The sequence below is a fragment of the Arachis ipaensis genome, chromosome B7 (genome assembly GCF_059453495.1).
Source record: "Arachis ipaensis isolate K30076 ecotype BB chromosome B7, ASM5945349v1, whole genome shotgun sequence".
In the NCBI taxonomy this organism is placed as follows: Eukaryota; Viridiplantae; Streptophyta; class Magnoliopsida; order Fabales; family Fabaceae; genus Arachis; species Arachis ipaensis.
This window is the reverse complement of record NC_142442.1, coordinates 98,663,738-98,669,030: the sequence shown is the minus strand read 5'-3', so window position 1 is coordinate 98,669,030 and position 5,293 is coordinate 98,663,738. Positions and strand designations below refer to the sequence as shown.

Sequence of the window (5,293 nt, the reverse complement as noted above, 5' to 3'; positions counted from 1 at the left end):
TTCCAATGAACTCCCCATCTCTGATCTTACCCATTCTCTTTAATTTCTGCCATTTACTTTTATGAGCAAATCCCCCATTCCCATTTATAATTCTGCAATTTATTTTCAGTCATTTACTTCCAGTCCTTTAATTCTAGCATTTACTTTTCTGTTATTTACATTCCCGCCATTTTATTTTCTGCAACTCTCAACCCAAATTCTGGATTCGCTCAACTAGAACATTCTTTTAATTAAAGTTGCTTGATCAATCAATCCCTGTGGGATTCAACCTCACTCTATTGTGAGTTTTTACTTGACGACAAATTCGGTACACTTGCCGAAGGGAGATTTGTTGAGAGACAAGTTTTCCGTGCATCAAGTTTATGGCGCCGTTGCCGGGGAATGATTGTGCATCAACAATGATTAAATTGGAAGATCACTAGATTGAGCATTTTTATTTTGTGAATTTCATTTTCTGTGTGAGTGATTTACTTTCTGTTTTAGTTAAACTTCTTTCCTTCCCCCTCTACTCTTTTTTTTTTCTTTGTTATTTTCAATTCTGTTTGCTAACACACTAACTGTTTGATATATTGCATCACCCACAACTAACAATGATTCTGACACAAATACTTTCTGCACCTATCTTTTCTCGCTTGCACTTGATGGTTGTATGACAGGGAGAAGAAGCGGAGCTTCAACTTCCTTCGATTCTGAACCTGAGAGAACCTTCCTTAGATTACGGAGGGAGGCAAGAGGAAAGAAAGTGGTTGGTGCTGAGGAAGAAGAGGAATTCTTTGAACCAAACATGGAAGACAACATGGAAAACCATCATGAAGAAGAAGATCTCAACCATGGGGGAGGAGGTAGAGCAAATCATGCTGGGGAGGATATAAGAGTTTTGGGCTCTTACATCAATCCAAACCCAGGAAATTGTGGAAGTAGCATCCAAAAGCCAACACTCCATGCCAATAACTTTGAACTTAAACCACAGCTCATCACCCTCATTCAGAACAACTGTTCGTTTGGAGGAGGTGTTCAAGAAGACCCCAATCAACATCTAACCACCTTCTTGAGGATATGTGACACAGTGAAGTCTAATGGGGTTCATCCTGATACCTATAGATTGCTCTTGTTTCCATTCTCACTTAGGGACAAAGCAGCCAAGTGGCTGGAATCTTTCCCAAAGGAAAGCTTGACAACTTAGGAAGACGTGGTGAACAAATTCTTAGCAAGATTTTACCCTCCTCAACGAATCAATAGGCTGAGAGCTGAGGTCCAAACTTTCAGGCAATAGGATGGTGAGACTCTATATGAAGCATGGGAGAGGTTCAAGGACTTAACAAGGAGGTGTCCACCTGACATGTTCAACGAATGGGTGCAGCTGCACATTTTCTATGAAGGGCTCTCTTATGAGTCAAAGAAGGCCATAGACCATTCATCTGGAGGATCTTTGAACAAGAAGAAGACTATTGAGGAAGCCATAGATGTTATTGAAACAGTAGCAGAGAACGACTACTTCTATGCTTCCGAAAGAGGGAACACAAGAGGAGTAATGGAGCTAAACAATGTAGATGCTCTGTTGGCCCAAAACAAGCTCATTACCCAGCAGTTGGCTGACCTCACCAAGAAGATGGAGAGGAACCAAGTAGCAGCAATCTCCACTTTATCAACAACCCAAGAAGGAGTGAATGAAGAAGCAGAGGGTAGTTAGGAGCAAGCCAACTACATTGGGAATTCACCAAGGAAAAACTATGATCCATATTCCAAGACCTACAACCCTGGATGGAGAAACCACCCAAACTTTGGGTGGGGAAGTGAGCAAGATCAAAACCAAGACCAGAGACGTTACAACTCCAACAACAATGCAGCTCATCAGCAGTTCACACAGAGGACATCTCAACCCCCCCCACAATAACACTTCTCCACATGCTTATCAAAACCAAAATAGCACATCTGCTCCGAGTCACTCATCAATTGATGACAAGCTCTCTAAGATTGAAGCCTTACTTGAAGGAATATGCCAAGAGATTCAAGAAAATAAGGTGTTCAAAGAGGAGGTACGAGCCAATATTAAGAACCAGGGAGAGACCATTAGGAAGCTGGAATTCCAGGTGGGATATTTAGCTGAGAAGATTCCCAAACCTACTGATAGCTTCCCAAGTGACACGGAAAAAAACCCTAAAGGATAAGCAAAGAAAGTAAGATGGGAAGATTGCAAAATGGTTACTACAAGTGATCAAGAGACTGAAGACAAGCAAAACACACTTTTCGAACAACCTGAAGACAACTCAACAAAGGAGGAGGATAAAGATCACCAAGAACCAAAAATCTCACAACAAGAGCTGCTGAAGCTCTATGCACCCTTTCCTCAACTGCTCAATGGTGCTGTGGGAAAAAGAATATACTCAAGGTTCCTAGACTTGTTTGCATCTCTGCATGTGAACATACCATTCATCAAGGCAATTCAACAAATGCCTGCATTCATCAAGTATATGAAGGAACTTCTTCCCAGGAAAAGCTCACTCAAAGGAGGCCAGACTATAGTGATGAACAAGGAATGTAGTGCCCTTATTCAACCTGAGTTGCCTACAAAAAGAAGAGACCCAGGGAGTTTTCACATCCCTTGTGCCATAGGTGAAAATATGTTCGATAGAGCACTATGTGATTTGGGGGCCAGCATCAACTTACTGCCCTTATCCCTGGTGAAGAGGCTGCAGATCAATGAGATAATGCCCACAGATGTAATCATCAGACTGGCTAACAAAACTCAAAAGCAAGCAATAGGAGTGGTGGAAAATGTGTTGCTAAAGGTTGGAAAATACTTTCTCCCAACAGACTTTGCATCCTGGACATGGAAGAGAGTCACACTCATCCAATCATATTGGGAAGACCATTCCTAGCTACGGCCAGAGCACTTATCGATGTAGAAAAAGGGGAGATAATATTGAGAATCCATGATGAACGACTCAGCTTCAATGTTTTCAAACTCTCACAAGAAACAGATCAAGAGGACAAGGAACTAAGCACAAATGATAATGAGACACTGAAGGAGGAAACAAGCACTGAAGCACAGCCAGTTTATTCTGAGATCCCCTTAATAGATAAACAAGGAAAACAGCAATTGCCACAGCTCAAGGAAATGTGGGAGGAACCTAAACCTCTAGAGGTAGGTAAAGACAACATCACAACTCCTTTAGAAGAAGAGGTCACCAAAGGGAAGACAACCTCAAAAGAAACAAAGAAGAAGGTACCAAGAAGGTGGAGGAACAAGAAAATCCCTACTGAAGACTTCTCTCCAGGGGATAGAGTTGTCTCAGCTTACTTCCCAGATATTCCCCCTAATCTCCCTACTGTACCATCTCAGTTACCCAAGGTCTTCACTATCAACAGAGTTCTTTCCCTGGAACATGTGGAGATCATTGATCCAATCAATGGATATAAGTCCACAGCAAGAGGGGAGGACTTTAAGCACTACCAACCACCCTGATGAAGGAAAAACGTCAAGCTAGTGACGCTAAAGAAGCACTTCATGGGAGGCAACCCATGTTTTATATGTTTTTAAAATAATGAGTAAATCAATGTTTATGAATTTCAACCCAAACTTGACAAACACTTGGTGAAATCTTTGTCATGCAGTATATAGTGAAGAACAAGTTTGGTGTTCAAAGCAAACCAAGATGCATGCTAGTCTTGGGAGCTTTGAACAAAACTTTTCATCACATTATTTCAAACTAAGTTTGGTGTCACCCCATGGTGCCACCAAAATGCATAAGGATACACAAGTAGTTAGTTAGTTGAAATTCATAAATAAACAAACTCTTTTTCTTCTCTTTATTATTCTAGCCGTAGAGTTTGATTTTTATGATATTAATTTCCTTATTTTAAATCTTTATAGGAAAGGAAAAGAAGCATAAAAAGGGATTGATTGGACAATTAAATGGAGGAGATTTTGCCACTTAATGAAGAGCACTACACACATGTCTCAAGAGGGAACGCATGGGGAAACGCTGCCATGAAACATTGGAGAAAGAAGACTCTTGAAGACCGAACCAATCACTCTCATTAAGTGATGATCCTTGTCCTTCCTTCATACACAACCCCAATTGTCCATCAAGCAACAATCCTTGCAATCCACACCTTCCATCCACTCATGACCTCCCTATATAAGTGAACCTTAGTGCATGATCATTCCTCACACTCAAATTCCCACTCTCCACACTTCATACTTTCGGCCTGCTCAAACTCCTTCATCACACTCTATCCTAGCCAACCTATTCCTCATCTCTCCGTATCCTCCAACCTCCACCTCAAAATAGCAATTCAATTCATGGCATCATCAAGCTCAAAGAGACAAAAGAGGAAGTAACCCATGGAGAGTGTTCCTTTCGATGAGAAGAAATTCAAAACTGCCTTTCATGAACGTGAATTCGAATGGATAAGGGCGAGAAAGATATTGCCAGAGTTAATCTTCCAAATCAATGCAAATGAGTCACCACAAATTCTGGAAAAAATCGAACAGAGGGGGTGGCAATTGCTCACAAGTCCAGAGGGGAAGATCAATGGAAACCTCATCAAAGAATTTTATGCAAATGTAGTAAGAGAGGATAAAACCAAGGCCCCAACCTTCAAAAGTTACGTAAGAGGAAAAGAGGTGGACTTCAGCCCAAATGCCTTAACAAGAGTTCTTCACCTGAAATCACCTCGTTTTGATGAGGAAAGTTATCAGGCAAGGATAAGTAGAAGCCCTGATAATAATGAGCTCTCAGAGATAGTGGCAGACATCTGTGTTATAGCAGCTGACTGGGAGAGGTACACAGATGGGAGACCCAAGTTCATCAAGAGAGGAGACCTGAGCCCTGAAGCCAAGGGGTGGTTTGAACTTGTAAGGAGGTCCATTCTACCAGCTGCAAATAATTTAGAGGTAAACATCAATCGAGCTACTATGGTGCATTGCTTAATACAGGGTGGGGAAATCAATGTGAATGAGCTCATCGCCGAGGGGATTCAAGATTCGGCTGAGAAGGTTGATTCAGGTGCCAGGCTTTGGTACCCCAGCACCATTCTCCGCTTATGCAACAAGGCCAAGGTAGTATTTGAGGACAGAAATCCAGACTGGGTGAACCCAGGGAGGCCAGTTACACTCGAGCGATTGGTTTATACTACACCTGCTCAACAACAAAGAAGACCACAAATAGGAAAACCAAAAGCAAAAGAAAGAGTTCACCAAGAGGAACCTCATCAGGAAGAATATCAACAAGGAGGGTATTCTGATCCAGCCAACTTGAACATGAGTCACCTTCTAAGAGCCATTGAG

General features: G+C 41.7%; 1 non-coding gene across 1 annotated transcript; it reads right to left on the bottom strand.

Annotated features, from left to right (window-relative positions):
* Positions 1–1,237: 1,237 nt before the first annotated feature.
* LOC148553482 (small nucleolar RNA R71) lies at positions 1,238–1,341 on the bottom strand. Its single transcript, XR_015892534.1, has one exon. It is a non-coding gene; the product is annotated as a small nucleolar RNA R71 (small nucleolar RNA).
* Between the last annotated feature and the right edge of the window lie 3,952 nt (positions 1,342–5,293).